Source organism: Eretmochelys imbricata, chromosome 4 (genome assembly GCF_965152235.1).
Source record: "Eretmochelys imbricata isolate rEreImb1 chromosome 4, rEreImb1.hap1, whole genome shotgun sequence".
NCBI classification, from domain to species: Eukaryota; Metazoa; Chordata; order Testudines; family Cheloniidae; genus Eretmochelys; species Eretmochelys imbricata.
This window is the reverse complement of record NC_135575.1, coordinates 1,985,364-2,007,621: the sequence shown is the minus strand read 5'-3', so window position 1 is coordinate 2,007,621 and position 22,258 is coordinate 1,985,364. Positions and strand designations below refer to the sequence as shown.

Sequence of the window (22,258 nt, the reverse complement as noted above, 5' to 3'; positions counted from 1 at the left end):
TAGAGTTTTGTCAGCAGCGCTGTGGGAGATTGGTAGATCCTGTCCCAGCATCAGAACCCTGAGAGGCTCAAGTGGTGGTGGCTATCCAGGCTTCTGTTGAAGCTACATCTGAGCTCCCCTCAAAACACCAAGGCTACACCAATATTTCTGAAAACAGAAATGTGGAAACCCTGCCTCTGCACAAGGACTATGACTGGATTGCCGGGGGTTGCTGGTATATTCACTAAGCTGGACCTCTGAAGGGCATACAACCTCATGTGAATCAGGGAAGGGGACAAGTGGAAGACTGCCTTCTGACAATATGGACAATATAATTATATGGTAATGAGCTTTGCACTGACCAATGCTCCAGCCACCTTTCAACATTTTACTAATGATGTGTTCCAAGGCTTATGGATGCAGTATGTAGTAGTTCACTTCAGATAACATTTTGGTCTTCTCCGACTACCCTGAACAGCACACCACTCCAAATAGCCCTGGAATGCTTACAGCAGTGTGAAAGCTCAAGCAGTGTACCTTTCATCACGCCTCCCTGGAGCCTTCAGCTTCATCTTATCTCTGGAAGGGATCCAGGTGTTCCAGGGCAAGGTCCAAGCTGTCTAAGATTGGCCAACTCTCCACTTTATACATGGCCTGCAATGCTCGCAGGGGTTTGCTAATTTTTATTGACAATTCATCTTGATTTTTTCAAAACAAATCAAGCCCCTCACAACTCTTCTCTAGAAAACTGCTCAGTTCCATTGGTCTCCTGAGGCCCACCATGCATTCCCTCATCAGAAACTTGCTTTCACCGCAGCACCTACTTTGGCCACTCAGATATCATGCAAGCATTTATTGAACATGCTGACACCTCCAGTACAGCTATCAGGGCTGTCCTCTTCCAGCAACTTAGTTCCAAACAAGTATTACACCCGTGCACTTATTACTCAAGGAAATTCACTTCTACAGAGCTAAACTAGGAAATATGGATAAGAACTCCTGGTGATTAAACCCCCCTTTGCAGAATGCCAGCATTAACTGGAATGTGCTCACCACCTGGTCCAGATATTGATTGATCATAAACATTTGGAGTATCAATTTAGAATGAAAGACTTAAACCAATTTCTCATGACTTTATTGTGCCATCACCCTGGAACCAAAAACAGCACGGCCAACACCTTGTCCCAAAGATAAAGTACCAGCCCACAAGGTGCCAACCAGGAACCAGACCTCATGCTGAAATCCTGGAACTTTCACAGAACAGCTCTTCACAGTGATATACTTACATTGATGCTCTTTGCCTCTGCCTCAGGAATTCCACCTGATGAGCAAATTATTATCAACTGCAGCTGCATGACTCCGAGGAAGGGATCACGAGTTAAGGGGCTGGGTCTATGTTTTCCCAGGACTTGTAAGAGCCTTGGTCCTGAAACCATGCCATGCCTTTCCCCTCACAGGACACTTGGGGTGCACGATGACTGAACGATTCATTTCCCACTCTTCTGGGTAGCCCTGGATGCACCCCACAATACAGTCATTCATTCCCTCCTGCGATGTTTGTGCCGGCAGCAAGGCACCGTGTCACAAGCCCAGCAGTCTCACCCCTTGGCCACCCCATCTCAACCCTGGGTGGCTATTGCCAGAGACTTAATGGTATAATTGCTGGAGTCCAACAAATTTACAACCATTCTGACCGTAGTGAACCACTTTACCAAAATGGCCTACTTCATCCCCTGCACAGGCCTCCATTCCACTGAAGAGAGAGCTCAGCCGTAGCTTAGCCATGTAGTCTACCTCCATGTCCATGAAGCTGGGCTTCCCTGCTGAGGACAGCCTCCCCTGCACTACCTGCTTCTCCTACCTGCCACTAATCTCCTGGTAACCTATTACCTGACCCTGCCTGACACCTGACTCTCAGCTAGCCCTCTTGCCTGTCTCCCACATTGATCCCCTGGTAGCCAGGCCACACACATCCCAGCTGTGACACTTTGTTTGGCCAGAGTGATGCAAAGTCAGAGTGCTAATCTGAGAATGGGAATGTGACAAATAGGCCATAAGGAAGGGTTTGTGTCTAAGAATGGACATTTCCTGAGACTGTCTGAGCCTCCCCCAGTCCCAGCAGGGTAACAGGGGACAGACTGGCAGCCTGCTAGAGAGTATAAGGAAGCTGAGAATGAGGGGACTCTCTTCAGTATCCAGTCACAGGAAAAAGTGCAGTATTTCCCTGGACAAATGGTGACCACCTGGGCCTGTGGGGATGGGCTGAGCTGAGTGATCTCAGGTTCAGTTACACAGACACTGATACCTTGCTCCCAGGTGCTGATCCATCCTGGTAACTCCGTAACCCCCAAATCCTTATGCACAGACACCAGACCCATTCTGTTACCTTTCTGTTCCTGTAACTCTGTCTCCTCAGCAATTTTCTTTCCAGGGCAGAAGTTAAATGGTGTCTGTGTCTGTGTCTGTGTCTGAGAAGGGGCATCTTCAGACCTGAACACAATAATTACTCTAATCATTATCTACATTCTTTATGCATTAACAGAACAACTATTGGGGGTAGAGAAGGAAGGAAGAGGAGAAAAGACCTTTTAAATATTGTACAAATGACTAACACATGGGCCTAGGATTTAGCAGAGATGATGTGGCCAAATCACAGAAAAATTCTACAATCTCTTTCATCATTTTCTTTCCTTTCCATGCCTCATACACCTTCCTGCTGAAAATAACATAAAGCAGTAAAAAAGCAAAATGACTCCAGATTCCAGAGGAATAAAGGGAAAATTGGGATCTAACATCCAGCACTGTCCCGCACTCTCAACCTCTCTTTACATTGGTGTGTGCATGGGGTAGGAATAGGCTGACCAGAGAGCAAGTGTCAAAAATCGGGACAGGAGGTGCTTACGTGAGAAAAAGACCCAAAAATTGGGACTGTCCCTAGAAAATCGGGACATCTGGTCCCCCTAAGTAGGAACTTTCCCCCAGAGATTCCTCCCACACCACAGTGAATTTCACAATCTTACCTTTGCCTCTGGCCCTTTATATCCACCTAGAAGGGAAGAGAAAAACAACATTCAGATTCTATTCTGCAATATGGTTTATACCTGATCCTGTGGAGATTAATTTCTGCGAATCAGATTGTAAAACATTGTCTGAAATCCCCTCCTGTCTCCTCTAAAATAAAATTCTTGTACACTGTACACACCTAGCCATAGTCTAATCAGGTTTGTCAGTGTTGCTGGCATCAACCAGCTCCTGGGCACAGCCAGGCAAACCATGGCTGCCTCCTGCCTTTGTGTGGAGTGGGAGGGGCTCTCTGCATCCTCTCCCCATGCTGCCACTTGGCCCTTAAGGGTCAGACTGTCCACAGAGCTCAGCGCCCAGCAGCTCCCATTTGTTCTCAGTGCGGGGCAGGGAAAGCCATGAAGAGTCTCCCTTGTTCTCAATGGGAGCTGCTCATCATGAGCTCTCGTTGGTGTATAAAGAATGCCCCCAGGAGGGCACTTCCAGCTGGGTGTCTCCTCCTCCGCATGGCCCAGTCTCTAAAGACGGAGAACTATTTGCCTGGGCCAGAAGTGTGTGTGTGTCTGTCTGCACCTGCAGGCTATTCCAGCGGAGAAACACACCCGCTGCGCTCTCTGCTAGAGACCTTTGGTTCTGTCTTGCCTTGTTGTTCTTTTAATGGAAAATTCATTCAGACTGAACAAATGTGTTCTTTTTTGTGTGGGCAGAAACAGAACTCAGTGTCAGTTGCTTCTCAGAGGGTTACTGTGACTTCCCCTATAATATTAGCTTTTCCATAGAGGAGCTTACCGTTAAAAGTGTTACTAGGTTGTCAGTTACTTTCTTCAGCCTCTCATGCTCCTCCTCTTGTTCAGGAGGAGAAAGGTACTTCCAGACCTCCCTCACAAGCTGCTGCAGCTCGCCAGAAGAGAACTCAATTGCCCCCAGCTGTTCTGCTATTTTTTCCTTCAGTAAGAAAAGTTACAAAAGAGAAAACAATACGTTGGTATGCTGGAAGGTGTTAATGGCTGTCATCAAGTGGGACTTGGATCTATAAACATTCAGTTTTCAGAGTAACAGCCGTGTTAGTCTGTATTTGCAAAAAGAAAAGGAGTACTTATGGCACCTTAGAGACTAAACAATAAGCTATTACCAGCAGGAGAGTGAGTTTGTGTGTGTGGGTTTTTTTTGGGGGGGGGGGTTTGAGAAAACCTGGATTTGTGCTGGAAATGGTCCACCTTGATTATCATACACACTGTAGGGAGAGTGGTCACTTTGGATGGGCTATTGCCAGCAGGAGAGTGAGTTTGGGGGTGGGGAGGGGGGGCGGAGGGTGAGAAAACCTGGATTTGTGCTGGAAATGGCCCAACTTGATTATCATACACATTGTAAGGAGAGTGGTCACTTTAGATAAGCTATTACCAGCAGGAGAGTGGGGTGGGAGGCGGTATTGTTTCATGGTCTCTGTGTATATAATGTCTTCTGCAATTTCCACTGTATGCATCCGATGAAGTGAGCTGTAGCTCACGAAAGCTTATGCTCAAATAAACTGGTTAGTCTTTAAGGTGCCACAAGTCCTCCTTTTCTTTAAACATTCAGTGTCATTAATTGGCCTGCTTCCCTCAGGATAAACAAAAGGAACAATAAAGCCCCTTTACGTAGTGTGATAACTGGACAGAAAGAATCCATTGCCCAAAGCAATGGACCTCATGGCAAGGCCTGAAAAGAACCTAGGCCGTGTGGGCTGAGGTGTTCCCTGAATGCAAAGACGGGGGAAGGAGATTGTTTGACAAGCTCTTTGCGTGAGAGAGGCAGTGAGCCTCGGTTGTTGGGTTTTTTTTACTTTCTCCGCAGCATGGGCACAACTCAAGTGCTGGTTTGAACTAGAATAAATGGGGGATTCTCTGTAACCTGGAGTCTTTAAATGAAGGTTTGAGGACTCCAGTAACTCAGCCAGAGGTTGGGGTCTGTTACAGGAGTGGATGGGTGAGGTTCTGTGGCCTGTGATGCATGAGCATGCATGATGTGATGTGCAGGAGGTCAGACTAGATAATCATGATGGTGGTTTCTGTCCTTAAAGTCTCTGAATCTCTGAGTCAGCCACCAAACAGGGGAGAAGCCATTGTGCGTGTGATCTTGAGATGGAGCAGAAGGACAGAGATCATTGGGGCACAGGACTGGCTCGAAAAGGTGGCTTGGAAACCGTGAGCAAGGGAATGGCAGGAGGTTGTTTATTCATATTGTGTTCAGGGAACTAGGACTTTGTGTCCATTACTTGTAAATAAACAGGATTGCACCAGAGAAACACCTGATTCGGATCATCCATTTTTCTTCTGGATGCAACAACCAGTGAGTGCCAAATACTGAATAAGTGCTTGAGCCCAAGAGGCAGCGATGTTATCAGATGGGGTCACACTTCCTATTTCCTATTTGCATTCTGAAGCAGGAAATATTACACTTGTTTCAGTCTGGGACCTTCCTCTAGGCCCTATAATAATATCCTACAAATTAGGGCTGTCAATTAACTGCTGTTAACGCATGTGACTAACACACAGCACAATTAACGTGTTCATTATTTTAACCCATGTTAATCGCAGACCCTCTGGGTGGAGGGCGGGTGGAAAGACATAGTTCTCATCCTGGCTCCATCAACCTTATCCTGGTCCAGTCCACACAAGAGATCCACTTCCTGGACACTACAGTGCTAATAAACAATGGTCACATAAACACCACCCTATACTGGAAACCTACTGACCGCTATTCCTACCTACATGCCTCCAGCTTTCACCCTGACCACACCACACGATCCATCGTCTACAGCCAAGCTCTGCGATACAACCGCATTTGCTCCAACCCCTCAGACAGAGACAAACACCTACAAGATCTCTGTCAAGCTTTCTTACAACTGCAATACCCACCTGCGGAAGTGAAGAAACAGATTGACAGAGCCAGAAGAGTTCCCAGAAGTCACCTACTACAGGACAGGCCTAACAAAGAAAATAACAGAACGCCACTAGCCGTCACCTTCAGCCCCCAACTAAAACCCCTCCAACGCATTATTAAGGATCTACAACCTATCCTGAAGGATGACCCAACACTCTCACAAATCTTGGGAGACAGGCCAGTCCTTGCCTACAGACAGCCCCGCAACCTGAAGCAAATACTCACCAACAACCACATACCACACAACAGAACCACTAACCCAGGAACCTATCCTTGCAACAAAGCCCGTTGCCAACTGTGCCCACATATCTATTCAGGGGACACCATCACAGGGCCTAATAACATCAGCCACACTATCAGAGGCTCGTTCACCTGCACATCCACCAATGTGATATATGCCATCATGTGCCAGCAATGCCCCTCTGCCATGTACATTGGTCAAACTGGAGAGTCTCTACATAAAAGAATAAATGGACACAAATCAGATGTCAAGAATTATAACATTCATAAACCAGTCGGAGAACACTTCAATCTCTCTGGTCACGCAATCACAGACATGAAGGTCGCTATCTTACAATAAAAAAACTTCAAATCCAGACTCCAGCGAGAAACTGCTGAATTGGAATTCATTTTCAAATTGGATACTATTAATTTAGACTTAAATAGAGACTGGGAGTGGCTAAGTCATTATGCAAGGTAGCCTATTTCCCCTTGTTTTTTCCTACCCCCCCCAAGACCTTCTGGTTAAACTTGGATTTAAACTTGGAGAGTGGTCAGTTTGGATGAGCTATTGCCAGCAGGAGAGTGAGTTTGTGTGTGTATGGGTGTGGGGGGGTGAGAAAACCTGGATTTGTGCTGAAAATGGCCCACCTTGATTATCATGCACATTGTAGGGAGAGTGGTCACTTTGGCTGAGCTATTACCAGAAGGAGAGTGAGTTTGTGTGTGTGGTTTTTGGAGGGGGGTGAGGGGGTGAGAAAACCTGGATTTGTGCAGGAAATGGCCCACCTTGATTATCATACACATTGTGAAGAGAGTGGTCACTTTGGATGGGCTATTACCAGCAGGAGAGTGAGTTTGTATGTGGGGGGGCGGAGGGTGAGAAAACCTGGATTTGTGCTGGAAATGACCCACCTTGATTATCATACACATTGTGAAGAGAGTGGTCACTTTGGATGGGCTATTACCAGCAGGAGAGTGAGTTTGGGGGTGGGGGGGGCGGAGGGTGAGAAAACCTGGATTTGTGCTGGAAATGACCCACCTTGATTATCATACACATTGTGGGGAGAGTGGTCACTTTGGATGGGCTATTACCAGCAGGAGAGTGAGTTTGGGGGTGGGGGGGGCGGAGGGTGAGAAAACCTGGATTTGTGCTGGAAATGGCCCAACTTGATGATCACTTTAGATAAGCTATTACCAGCAGGACAGTGGGATGGGAGGAGGTATTGTTTCATGGTCTCTGTGTGTATATAAAGTCTGCTGCAGTTTCCACGGTATGCATCCGATGAAGTGAGCTGTAGCTCACGAAAGCTCATGCTCAAATAAATTGGTTAGTCTCTAAGGTGCCACAAGTCCTCCTTTTCTTTTTAGGGGAGAAGTAGAGACCTTGGCACCCCCCCTCCCCTCCCAGGGGGGTGACCACATTTCTTAAAGTAAAACAGTCAGGAGGGCTTGCTCCAGCCACCCCCCCTTGCAGGGCTCACCCAAGCCCCCCTCCCTTTGCCTCCTGGGACTGGGGCTGACCCCCCCACCCCACCATCGCCCACCTCTGGGGCTGAGCCCCGTGCTACCTGCAGCTGGGATTGAGGCTGGTTGAGCCCTCCCCTCCCTGAACTCCACACTGCCCACTGTGAGGTCTACCCCCGCCCAGCCCTGTGCCGCCCGCAACTGGGGCTGACCCCCCCATGAGCACTATGCACCTGGGGCTGGGGCTGACCCCTCTGAGCCTGGGGGCTGACTCTCACTCCCAAGCCCCATACCACCCGCAGCTGGTACTTAACCCCCTCCAGCTCTGCACTGCGCACGTCTGGGGCTCACCTCCCCCCCAGTCCTGGGCTGCCCATGGTGGGGGCTGACACCCCCCTGGGCTGCCTGCGGCTGAGACTGATCCCCTCGCCCTCAACTCTGAGCCTCCCCTGGCTGAGGCTGATCCCCCCCACCCCAGCTCTGCACTGCCCACCCAGGGGTCAGCTCTGATGCCAGCACTGCCCACCAGCCGCAAATTTCTCCACTTTCTTGCTGGCAGGCCGTGCTTTCATCTGACCCCTGGGCAGAGCCGCCACTCTCCGCTCTGCCTTGCAGCAGGCACAAATGCCCAGGTTTGGCAAAAAGCTAGGGCCGGCTGGGACAGGGCTGAAAAGGGACTGTCCTGGCCAAAATGGGATGTATTGTCACCCTCGCCAGCCCATGGCCTATCGTTCCCGGCCAGCCCCTCACTCCCAGGACCAATCCCCCTGCGTCGTGCCCCATTGCTCATAGCTGGCCACTCACTGCAGGGGTACCCCATAGAGAACATGGGCCCGGCCAGCTCAGCCTCCCCACACCAGCCTCTCCTCCCCTGCAGTATGAGGAGTTCCTGAGGTGAAATCCACCCTCAGAGAAGGGCTCACTCAGCTGAAGGGAGCTCACTGAGCTCAGTAAAAGGAAGTGAGCCTGGCAAGCCCAGTACCAGAAACCACCCTTCCAGAAGCAGCAGCGAGGCACATCCCGCACCCGTCTCTCGCACAAGTTATTGCTTTCTCCCCCTCCTCTTTGCCATCCCCTGTCCTCCCTGACTCTCCTCCTGCACAAGTCATTGCTTCCTTCCCCCCTGCCCTGTCCTCCCCCAACACTAAATGCAGATGTCTGAGATGAAGCTCTTTGGACAGGAGGTGAACCTGGTGAGCTCAGAATCCCAACCCAACGGGAGCAGCATCAGCAATTCACCTTTCTCCTGTGCAACCCAGGCCCCTCTCATCTCCGGAGTACTGACTTTCTGAGATTAAAAAAAAATCTCACCCCTTTAATAAGCCAAGGCTCCTCTGAAGGACACATACAGAATCGTATACAAAGGCCAACCCCGCAGCAGCAGGGGGGGAAAGTCTCCTACACAATTCATTCCCCTTCTGAATGTTAATCCTGAGTAAAATCTTTCCATATCCACGGCAAGGACTCTTTTGAACAGGACACAAATATATTGATTATACAGAAGAATTTATTGAATTATTCCCGATAGTGACACAGTGTTTTCATGATCTGGAGCGATAAAATATCAGAAAGTTAATGGAGCAAAGCAGCAACGGTTCAGGTCTTTTGAATGGGAAGTTTGTTCAAAATGCTGCCAGATGGTTCTGTGGCTAAACAGACTGTTATCTGTAGCTATTGCAAGGCTGAGTTCCAGTACCGTAGAAACACTTCAAGTCTGCAGTCCCACCTATGTGATAAACATGCTTTTGTCTCCAGATCTTGCACTACATATAACCCACTGCCAGCAAACAAATCCAGCCAGCCATGGCAGAGTACAATTACAGAGTTTCAGGGTTCCTACAAGCCCATGGATCAAACAAAATACAACACCTTAACCAACGCTATTGCAGAGTGGATAGCTATGCACGGCAGACCACGCAATGTTGTAAATGACAGAGGGCTAAGAGATATTATTCAAATTGTATCTTCCGATCAGTCATACGCCTTGCCCTCCCGAGGAGCCACTGCATCACGAATAAACGACCTGTATGACAACGAGAAGACTACGATGTGGAGCTTCTGAAAAATGCACTGGCTGTTGCTCTGACCGGTGATCACTTATCGATGCTGCATGGACACTGCAGTCGTTTGCTGTAACAGTAACTCATGCGGAGGAGAGACATTCTGCTGAAGCATGTGCAGAGCATCTCATGGATGTTGCACAAGATTGGAATATTCAAAAGAAGGTAACAACAATTAGTACTGACCGTGCACGTAATATGGCAGCAGCAGCCAGTCGCTTGCCTTTTGCACACATGGCGTGCATTGCTCACAGTCGTCAGCGATCCATTACAGTAGCGCTCAGTGATGCTGGTTTTGAAAACGTGCTGGCAAAATGTAGAAAAACTTGTGGGCCATTTCAAACACAACCCTGCTAACAGTACAGAGCTAGGAACACAACAAGCTGCAAACGGACAGAAACAAGAACCTCTTGTACAAGCTATTTCAACCAGATGGAACTCCACATTGGCTATGATTCAGTGCCTGCTTTGCAAAACGTCTCTATCACATCCACGTTAGCTCTTCAAAAGCACCATTTATCAGTGCTGACAGATAAGGATTTTGAAAAACTGCAAAAGCTAGAAACAATGCTTGAGCCCTGCAGGTTTTTGACTGAACTCCTTGCGGGGAGGAGGGAGCAAATTGTATGTCTCCTGCTCTGTGGTTTTACCCACATTCTGCCATATATTACGCATTATGGCAGTCTCTGATGACAACCCAGCACATGTTGCTAGATTTAAGAACACTTTCACAACAGATTTTACAAAACGCAAAGAAGGTACCAATGTGAGATTTCTAAAAATAGCTACAGCACTAGACCCTACATTTAAGAATCTGATGCACCATCCAAAATCTGAGAGGGACGGAGTGTGGAGCATGCTATCAGAAGTCTTAAAAGAGCAACATTCCGATGTGGAAACTACAGAACCCGAATCACCAAAAAAGAAAATCAGTCTTCTGCTGATGGCATCTGATGAAAATGAACATGGGTCAGTCCGCACTACTTTGGATCATTACCAAGCAGAGCCCATCATCGGCATGGATGCATGTCCTCTGGAATGGTGCTTGAAGCATGAAGGGACATATGAATCTTTAGCGCATCTGGCACATAAATATCTTGCTACACTGGGTACAAGAGTGCCATGCAAACGCCTGTTTTCACTTTCAGGTGACATTGTAAACAGCATTATATCCCACAAATGTAGACAAGCTTGTTTGTCTGAGCGATTGGCTGAACAAGAAGTAGGACTGAGTGGACTTGTAGGTTCTAAAGTTTTACATTGTTTTATTGTTAAGTGCAGTCATTCTTTTTTACATAATTCTACATTTGTAAGTTCAACTTTCATGATAAAAGATTCCACTACAGTACTTCAATGAAGTGAATTGAAGTTTCTTTTTTACAGTGCAAATATTTGTAATAAAAATATAAAGTGAGCACTGTACATCTTGTATTCTGTGTTGTAATTGAAATCAATATATTTGAAAATGTAGAAAACATCCAAAATAGTTAATTAAATAGTATTCTGTTATTGTTTAACAGCACAATTAATCAAGCGGTTAATTGTGATTAATTTTTTTTAATTGCTTGACAGCCCTACTACAAATCCGAATGACTTAAAGACTGGTTACAGTGGTCTAAGGCCTAAGCCCACTGACCTAAACCCATAAAAGTAAGGAATTCCCACAGAATGGGATACTCTCCACCCCTCATGCATACTTACCACACTGGCCAGTGTCCCTGACAGATACGAACTCACTCCCTCCTCCAGTGGAGAAAGCAACACACAACCTACTTCACACACTGACGCAGAATCTTAACTTTGACCATAATGGTCAAGTGTTGTGCCTCTCCATATGTAATAGTTATGCAAATTATTCAATATACCAATTTGCATATGTACATATCATTTGCATATGACCATCATAAACTTCTCTTTGTGTTCAGCACACCCTGCTCTGAGCAGCGGCTGGGGTCTGACAGGACGTCACAGGAGACTTGGTGGCTCTGGCTGGGGAAGGTGAGTGCGCACGGCATTGCCCGGGGGGGGGGGAGCGGAGAACCCCTCACCTTCCGACACTGCTGCTGCCTCCAGCTGCTCTTCCTGCTGCTCCCCTGCCTGCTCCTCTCAGCCTCCCTTTCCCTGCCTGGGTCCAGCAGCCGGGGCAGGGAAGCAAACTCCTGGGTCCCATCCAGCGTAGCACAGAGAAGCTGCCTGCACCTGGCCTGCAGTCAAACCCTGAGTCTGCTGCACACAAACCACCGGCAACATGTCACCACCCTTTGCCCTGGCCCTGAGCAGCCCTTCTGCACCACTGCCTTCACTTACCCCTCGGCATGCCCTGGAGACCACTGCCCTGCCTGACACCAGGCTGCAGACAGCCCCCAAGGCTAGAAGACCTCAGTGAACCTCTGCAGACACAGCCTACAGAACTCACGTCTGAGAGAAGGCATGACTGATCCCGCAAGGTACACGTGCGCCTCCCTTGTTGCATCACCGTGACAGCTCTCCCAACCCGAGCCAACTCATACTTCCCCCCAGTCAATGCAGCTACAACTAAACCCGTGAATCCAGAGGGAGTGCGTGCAGATAAATCTGCAATTCAGATCTGTGGAACACAACATAACCAACGGCACATTCTTCCTCTTTCTTCATGTCTACATATCATGACATCGTCTTTGCCAAACCATTCCCAGTAGCAATATGCCTCCAAAGGGCAGAGTTAATGCTGTGTTGGAGGAGCTGGGGAACTTTAATGATGTATTTCCTAGTTTTTAAAAGTTAAAGATTTTTGTTATCTTTACAATTCGTTTCAGATTTTCAGAGGTTTAAGTTTAGCCACTCCCCATATTCTACAGGAGGACGAGGCAACCTTAACTAATCTAAATATATATTTTGCTTTGTAAGAACACTTTTTTTTCCCTTTAAGAGTGAGACATGGTGGGGGGAAAAAAGAGTTTCAACCCCTTAGTGTTTTCAATGATCTCGTTCGAACCTGTTCCAAACCAGGCCCGGCAGTCAGACTGACACAATAGCTCCAAAGGGCAAATGCAGATTCCCAATCCCTCGGGGAGCATAAAAGGCCCTAAACGCAGTGGAGCTCCCGGAGTTTGCCCAGTAGATTGATGACTGTGTGACTGGAAATCCCTGCGTGGGGAGCACACAAGCATCCTAGCTGTGTCTACAGCCTGTGGCCTGTAATAGTGTCACTGGAACAACTTTACAGCTGTTCTGTGTCTAGCTACTGGCCTGTGGGGCTGGAGGGTAAGGAGTCCTTTGTCCCACACCCTGCTATGTGCAAGCCCCATTGACTTGCTCCTCAGGGAGGTGTGAACCTAAGCTCCATCTAAGCTGTGTGGCCATGCGGCTACACAGCTGCCTATTAAGCCCCGGGCAGGGGCTCGGGGCTGAGGTGGGGAGAGCTGGCTCTCCACCAGCATGGACCTGCCATGGCCGGGGGAGAGGCGCCCCTACCCTGGCCCCAATCTAGCCCTGGCACAGTCCTGCCGCAGCCAGGGGATATGCCCCCTCTCCAGCCCCCACTCAGCCTAGCCCGGTCCTGCCACGGCCATGGAATGGCTCCCCCCCCACAACCCGGCCCCGCTGGAGCTGCTGCGGCTATGGAGAGGCACCTCTCACCTGGCCTCAGGCTGCTGCGATGAGAGAGGCCTGGGGCAGTCCTCTCTCCCTGGGGCAGCGTGCACCCCAACTCCTCATCCCAGGCCCCACCCCACAGCCCACACCCCAACCCTCTGCCCCAGCCCTGAACCCCCTCCTGCACCCCAAACTCATCCCCCACCCCACCCCAGAGTCTGCACCCCCAGCCACAGCCCTCACCCCCTCACACACCCCAAGCCTCTGCCCCAGCCCTGAGCCCCCTCCTGCACCCCAAACTCATCTCCCACCCCACCCCCAGCCACAGCCCTCACCCCCTCACACATCCCAACCTTCTGCCCCAGTCCTGAGCCCCCTCCCACACTCTGAACCCCTTGGCCCCACCCCCGCAACACCTAACCTCCATATTGGTGCACATAACAAAATTCATGCCGCACTTAGAGGGAACAGTGGTGTGAACTTTCCCCATGCATTTGAACAGTTAATTCTGAACCAGAATGATGACAAAGTCACGAATAACTAGTTCAGAGCTGATCATTTCAGTAGATACATCCAGCTTCTTGTGTAGCTGTAGCGGGGTAGTCACCCCGCTCCTGCCCGGAGGGCCTAGAAGCAGCCCCGGGAGGGCTGTGGCTGGGGAAGGCTGATTGGGGGAGCAGCCCCAGCTGTGGCCACGCCCCAGTCAGGGCCCAGCTGGCCCTTACAAGAGGGCAGTGGGCCAGGACCAGACACATTCTCTCTCTGCCGGTAGAGAGAGACGGGCCTGGCTGCTAGGGAGCAGAGCAAAGCACCCAGAGTGGAGCAGGGCTGGGAGAAGGCCAGAGGAGCTGGGGGAGCTCCAGCCTGGAAACCCCCCAGGCTGCAGGCCTTTGATGAAAGGCCAGGAAGGCTACTGGGGTTGCAGAGGTGCGGCCCAGGGTAGGCCAAGGCAGCAGGTCCAAACTCCCCTTGCCAATGATGAATGGCTTGTACACTGCAGTCTGCCCCAGGGAATGGGGACTAGATAGTGACGGGCAGCAGCCATAGACTGAGGCGAGGTGGGGATAGAGGGTTGGGGGTTCCCCGGGGAGGGGAGACCCAGAGACGGCGGGGATACTGCCAGGGGGCAGCACCCAAGATAAAGGGGCACCGGGGTCCGGGAGGGACACGGGGCCTGAGGTACGCAGGACACCGGCCTGCAGAGGGTGCTCTGGAGCTGGCAAAAGAGCTAATTCCCAGAAGGACAGCGGGAGGCGCCGCAGGGGAGAGTCATCGGAACGCTGTAGTAGAATAACAGCCACTCACTCGGATCTGCTTCCTTCTACCCCTTCTTACCCCGACGCCTGAGCGGAGTAATAGGTGCTTTTAACAATGTTTTTAAAAAAAAAAATTAAGATAAGGAAATTTATGAACATCTAGAAATGGTTTGTGGCGCACGGATAGAAGGAGAGAATGTCACTGCTTTTAAGCAATGACTGACAGGAATGGTCTGAGCATACATGTGTGGATACTTAGCTGCACAGGGAAATGTTGAATCAACTGAACTGCTCTAAACACACAAAGTCTTCGAGAATTAACTGTCTTTTCTCTTGCTGTCCCTCTACGGGCACATGGCCAAGGGAATGATCACCCAGCTGTGTGTCAGAAGAATCCTAAATTATAGCCCTGTCACCGACTGTGCTAACCATACTTTGTACTTGCAATGCACTTTACAGACATTTTAACCTCACAGCACATATGCCATAGGTAAATCTCACTGTCTCCGACTTATGCACTGGGAAACGGAAGCTCAGTGCAAGTTCCCCAAGGTCAAACAGCCAGTCAGTAGAAGAGCCAGCATAGAACACAGGAGTCCTGAATCACACTCACATGCTGAATTTACTAGGACACATCACTTCTCTGGTAAATCACTCCCCTTTTCTGGGCATGCACAACTTTATTTGCGCGTTTAAATGGCTCGGCAGCTGCGTTACCATTAGTGCATGTGAATATTTAGTGTGCCCCTCTATTCGTGGTAATCACATGTGAAAATGAGGACATGCAGTCCTGCGTGTGTTTGTGCACATGGACCGCCAGCCTCCCTTTCCAGAAACATAACCCTTTATATTAGTAGGGAAAAGATGTTTTCCCCTGAAGTTTAATAAACAAAGCAAATTAATGTTCCCTACCCTATACTCCTGGATAGCCTCCTCCATGGGAACCACCGTGTGATGGCGGTGACGCCAGGATCTATCGCACACCAGGCATAGGGGGATTTGATCTTCTTTGCAGTAGAGCTTCAAAGGCTCTTGGTGTCTCTCACACATATTTCCTCTGACAGGTTTTTCCACAATTAGTGAACTTAACTGGGGTATTGAATCCACAATATTCTTCAGCTCCCTGTTCGGCCTTAAGTTGCTCTTTTGGAACCTCTTTCTGCACTGAGGACAGTTATTCTCCTTTTCCTCGCAGTGCTGAGCGATACAGTCTGTGCAGAAGCTGTGTCCACACTCAGCAGTCACAGGGTCTCGAAATAAATCCAAACAGATGGAACAAGTAACTTGATCTTTAACATTTTTTGTAGGATCTGCCGCTGCCATGGCTCTTTCTATGGGAGGACAAACAAGTTCCTTGTCACCCTCATGTATGCTGCAACGTGTTCATCTCAGAGCAGAAAGGTACCTCTCTCCTCAGAAAATGTCAGTCCAAAGGTCTTTGCTGCATTTGGATCCTGTTCCATAGAGCTAGACCCTAGAGACTGAACAAACACCTTTGCTCTCTTGGTAGCATAGATAAGCTTATCCCCATGTCGCTGAGAGCTCCTCCCCTCAGGCAAAATGGGAGGGACTCAGTGACCCTGTCCGTTCTAGGAAAATTACCCATTTTTGACAATAGTTGTCAGATCCATCTTATCCCTGAACTGGTGTTGAAAACAACCTGGCTGCCCATGTAAACAAGATATCAACCATTTCCAGCAACACTCCAGACAGTGTGATACGGTCTGCCCACAGTAGACCAGGGCACCTCTTCAAGGTCACAGGGCTGCCAAGTTTGCCAAAAGTGGTTTTCTCTACAATGCTTTACTATGTTCACACTGAGGAGGCTAGTGAGTGTGAGCATCTGCAGTGTGTGCAGGGCTCTACCCAGGCTCCCAGATCACTAAGCTGAAGGGGAGAAGGTCTGTGAAGCTGGGCAGAGGCAAAAAACTAGAACACAAAACCCGCCGAGTCCTAAATGCCCCAACAGATGCACATGGAAACGCACACAATATTCAGCTAAAAAAAACCCCAAAAAAACACCTTTGTGAAGGTGAAGTTAAGGCAGCTTCTGCACAGCAGGGGCTTCTGCTTCCTACATCTCTGTGGCATGTGGGGTTCAGCACCTCAGACACAACCGTTAGAAAGCAGGAAATGCTCAGTGAAAGGTCTCTCCACACTGACCCAGAATGAATGTCAGTGCGGCGGGAAAAGCAAACCACAGACTCCTGAACGCCAGGAAATGCACAGTTACAGGTGCTGCTTCACACCCAGCCCCACCAGCGGCACCGAGCTCTTCCCTTAACTCAGCCCTTCTCTCCGGGGCGGATTCATGATTTTGCCGCCCCGAGGCCCTGAAATAATTGCCGCCCCCGCCCCCCATATGAACTTGTTTTAGTTTTTTTAAAAAATTCGTTTGAACTAAAATGAATCTAAATATCATTAAAATAATTGAACATTTACAAGTTTTATTATAAAGAGAATTACAAGTACAGCGGACCCTCGCTTGAACACGCGTCTGTATAGCGCGATTTCGCTTATAGCACCGGACCGCGCATGGATCCAAAACCCTGCCTTCAAGCGGGGGTCCGGTGTATATCAAATACTTATTTTTTTATTGTATGTAGATGAAATAAAAGTATGTGAGTAGTAAGTAATTACATTCGTTTATGCCTACACCTTTGAGCGGCAAACTTATTAATTAATTCTGTGTAATCCAGAGAAGTTGTTAGATCCTTTTCAATTGTCAGGAGAGAAAGGGAGTTTAATTTTTCTTAACTGAGATTAGCCCTCAAATAGTTTTTCACCCTTTTTAATGCCAAAAATGATCGTTCCGCTGAACAGTTTGTAGCAGGTTGCAAACGAACATTCGGAAGGCACTATCAATATTTGGATATACTGAATGAATGTTTTGATTTCCAAGAAGGCTGCAATATCTTAAAATTGACTTCTTTTCATTTTCAGGAAATTTGACACCTTCCAAATACAATCGAAAATGGAGACACTCATTCACGAATGATTCTTCTAAATCTCCTTGGTATTGTAGCAGTAATATTTTAGTGTGAACTATTATATCTGTTGTTGAAGTATTGGTAATGTGAGAGAGAAACTGAAATCTGCCATAAATTTCTTGATACACATTACTTCTGCATTTCAATTCGGAGCATACAAGGTCTCATATTGTTAAAAAGGTATCTACTTTAAATTTATCTCTACCACACATTTCCACTTCAACTTTGCGTGTCTCATCAGATTGAAGTTTACGCTTTCTTTTTCACCGTGTGTCAAATTCGTAGTCTTCAATTTAAGATTTTTCTTTGGCTGTCTCTTCGTACATATCAAACAAGTCCCGTATAGAGTTAATGTATCCTATGAGTGAGTTGTAGAATTCTACAACTGTCTGTATATCAATATAAACATTTTGCAGTTTTTGGCTAGTTATATGAAATCTTTCCAAGAGTGAGCTCCAAAATACAGCCATAAAAGCTGCCTCAAGTTGGTGGAGTTTTTGCTGCAGGCCTGCAGCTTCATTACGTGTAACAGGTTTCTGTTCTCAGTAGCATCTTCCTTAATTATATTTAAGGCTTTAATTATAGCATTCCAGTTTTCACTCAAATTATGACAAGCTTCCACTCGAGATGACCATCGAGTCTCAGAAAGTCTTTTTATTACTTTACTGCCTGGCTTTAAATTAGATAGTAAAATCTCCCACCGGTGAGTAGAGGCAGAAAAAAATGAATAAAGATGTTGGACAGTTGAGAAAAATGAACATGCTTCTTGACCACTTTCTGCTGCACATACTCCAACCCCAGATTTAAAGAATGCGCAGAGCAAGGCACATATATGGCGTAAGGATTTATATTCTTTATTCTTGCTTGCAACCCGCTATATACACCAGACATGTTAGTGGCATTGTCGTACGACTGGCCACGGCAGTTTGCAATACCTAATCCATAACAATTCAAAGTTGAAAGTACAGCATCAGCTAACTGTTCTGATTTGTGGCCAGTATTTGGTAAAAAACAAAGAAACCTCTCTACTGGTATGCCATCATCGTTTACATATCTCAGTATAAAAGCCAATTGATCAACATGAGATGTGTTGGGAGTTGAGTCAACGCTTATCGAGAAATATTTGGGTTCTTTTACTTCTTTAATTATATTTGATATCACATTTGAAGCCATCAGTTTTATAAATTCATTACATATATAGGATGAAAGATAAGATACGTTACCTCGACCTTCATTTCCATAACATGCAATGTGATTTACTAAAAATGGATTGAATTCTGCGACAAGCTCAAGGGCCGTCATGTTATTGCTGTTATAAGGTGATCCAAATGTTTCCACCTTACTTCTAAATGCAAGTCCTCTGCTTGAAAGTTTCTTTACCACTGCTACAATCCTCTTCAACACATTTCTCCAATAAATAACATTTTCTTCCATTTGAAATGTTAAATTCGTATCAATTCTTTCAGATATCTCGCATCTCTTCACCATTGTCAGTACATACGTTTTATGTTCAGTCGAATTTTCATGCTCACGTAATCGAGCTGATATGTTTTTCCAGTCATGGTATCCACTTGTCGCCAGACTAGAGATCCCTCCGAATAATCGACATGGGGCACAAAACACGGCTCCTTTGTTCTCCGAATATACAAGATATTGTTGTGGCTTTACTTCACCATTTAAAAGATGTCATTCAAAGACATTTTTTGTTAGAACACGCATTTTATCAGTATATCGTCTTTTTGAAGTTAGTAAAATCACTATCAATATTTTATTTAATATCGTGCGTTGATAAATACTCAATTGTAGCATCATTCAATATCCATTGGGCCAGGTCATCACTTATAGTAGATATTTTAATGTCAGATTGAATTTCTGATTGACATGATTTGCATATCTCTGCAGTATTGTCAAAGATATCCAGAGCAACATGATTCCTGGTAGTCTCTGATATGCTAGTATGTGGAGCATTTTCTTCAACACGAACCGCAGCTGGAATTTCTTCCTTAGTTTCACTATGTACTTTAATCACACTAATATTTTCAATATCAACGCCAATATTTTCACTTTTTACTTCACTACCGCTTTCAACTATTTTTCTGTCTCACTGTCGGCACTAACTGATACAACAAAGGGATCCAGTTTGCACATTTTTGTTATCCTTTCATTTTCCCTTTCTTTCTTTTGTATAGCATTTTTTTGAACTGAGAACCGCTTAATTTCTTTTTCCGGTCCCATTGTTAACGCTTAGGACTGTCATGAGTTTGTTCTTTACTAAATGGGTGGTTTCAACACGCGCTAGGATTTGTAGAATCGCGGCGCGCTTCACGGATGCCGCGATTACAAAAATGCTACTATTATAAATTTGCCGCTCCTGCAAATTTGCCGCCCTAGGCCCAGGTCTTGTTGGCCGAGGCACTAACACGCCGCTGCTTCTCTCCCCTCACCACCCTCAGTGAGCCCCAGCATGGTTTCTTTCTTATCGGGAATCTCCCAAGCCTGCTGGTATCTCCGCTAACCACTTTGGTCTCCTCCCCCAGAGGGACCTTTTCTCTCTTTCTGTGGTCTTCCCAGGCCTTGGGCTTCTCACTAGAGTTGGTCAGAAACTGTTTTTTTCACCATTGACATTTTCAATTAAAACTAAGGAAAATGTTTTTGTCAACATTTTCAGTGGAAAACTGACTTTTCACTGAAAACAATGCATAGCACCAAACCAAAATTTTTGGTAAAAACAAACAAACCCTGCTGAAAATAAAAAAATCAATGAAAAACTAAAGTCAGTGTATGTCCAAAATATTTGAGTCTTCAGCTTCTTGATATTCTGAGAAGAAACTGGGTATTTTTGAGGAAAACAGACACTTTCCATGAAAAGTTTCATTTTGCTGAAAACCCAATTTCCAGCTGAAAAAATTTCCAGTGGAAAGCTTTTGACCAGCCCTGCTTCTCACTTCCTTCCTCTGGTCTTCCTCCTACACTTGAGTAAACCAGGCCTAAGTCCCCTCAAAAGGAGCCAGGCACCAGTCAGGGCTGCAGGGAAGCATCTATCTCTCTTTGCAATTCACAAACACAAACCTCTTCCTGGTGTTAAGTACCTGAGCAAGGCCAGCACTCACCAAGAGGAAGGGGAAGTGAGAGGGGGGCAGGATGAGTGCTCTCACCACTGGGCCAAGCATTATAAGTGAGAGGGGGGCACCCTCTCCTCTGGGCTTTTTCTGGGTGTTAGGCATGCTCAGAAAGCGACTATCACATCCAGCTCCAAAGGCGAGGAAGGCAGGGGAATGTCTAGCTTTGGATTCCCTCTGGGGCTCAGGCAGGAGTGAGGTGCTGAGCTGCTGGGCAGACCTGGGACTTAGGGGGCTGAGCACATGGCCAGCCACTGAGAAGTAGGCACCTACAGACTTGAGCAGAGTAGCACAGGCCCCCAAGGTTAGACAGAAGCATTTTTGTGAATGCCGGTGGTGCCCAAGTGTTGAACTGAGTCACCTACAGTGGCTGAGACTTGCTGATTGTCAGGAATCAGGGCTGCAGCAGAGCCAGTCTCTGGGCAACCTAACGAGTGCAGCTGGCTGTAAAAGGCTGCCAGATTGGTTGGAAGAGACAGCAGCCAGCTCTTCACCTCAGCAACAGCAGTAGGTCACTGACTGCTCAAATCATTTGCCCATGGCTATGAGATCTTCTGCCCTGGTTCACTCCAGGCAATTTGGGCCTGGGAGGAGCTAGACCAGGTATTTTTCCTTCCCCACGCATGTTACAAATCAAAATCTCCCAATCCTTCGCATTTTGCCCTGTCCTGCACAAAACCCACCTGCCTTAGCTGTCTGGTGGTACCTGCCCAAACAGACAGGTTTATAGTATGCCCAGACGGTCAACAGATTCAGGCAAGTTCAACCCAATGAACACCCTGCCAGCAGCCCTTCTTTTATTCATAGGGGGGATGGGACTATAGCTGGAGTCTCTCCACTCACCTCTAATGGAGCAGTGTCATGGCATGTGAAGGGAGGTGTCTCTCAGGTAGGAGGGTCTCAGGCCATTTAGGGCTCTCTGTGTCAAAACCAACTCTTTAAACTCCCCATGAAAGCCAATGGGCAGCCAGTGCAGATGCAGATCCAGATCCCTGAGCACTGGTGTTGTTAAAGAGCCAAGTACTTCCCCACCAGTCAGACAGGATGTGGATCCAAATGAAATCTTGTGGCATGAAGTTTCCCCAACATATCCAGAACCTCCATGAACAAAATTGGGTTGAAACCGAAGCAGAGGAGACCTAGGCCATATCTACATTATGGGACATAGGTTGACAGGAGAGTTTTCCTTTGACCTAGCCAAGTCTGGACCTGGGGTTAGGTTGGCAGAGCTACATGGCTCAGGATGCCATAGCTATGTCAAAATCTCTTTTCAATGTAAATCAGGCTCTAATGTTGTTCTCCTCTGGCAAAACAAATCAACTTTGGGTTAAGACATGGGGCACTAGCCCTCCTTCCTACTTTCATCATACTGTTGCATGGTAACTGTAGAGACCTGGAGGAAAGGGTCAGGAAATTATATTAAAGGGAAATAAGGACAACCCAGGGAATTACAGAACAGTCATTTTAACTTCTGTACCAGGTAAGATAATGGAGAAAATAATTAAGGAATCCATTTGCAACCATCTAGAAGATAATAAGGTGATAAGTGATAGTCAGCATGGATTTGCCAAGAACAAATTGTGTCAAACCAACCTGATAGCTTTATTTGACAAGGTAACAAGCCTTGTGGATGGGGGGAAGTGGTAGATGCA

General features: G+C 47.2%; 1 protein-coding gene and 1 pseudogene across 1 annotated transcript in view; both read left to right on the top strand.

The window, feature by feature from the left end:
- Positions 1-22,258, top strand: part of LOC144263816 (class I histocompatibility antigen, F10 alpha chain-like) — a 1,122,758-nt gene that overhangs the window by 780,574 nt on the left and 319,926 nt on the right. The window lies entirely within an intron of this gene.
- LOC144263435 (E3 SUMO-protein ligase ZBED1-like) lies at positions 9,184-10,894 on the top strand (annotated as a pseudogene).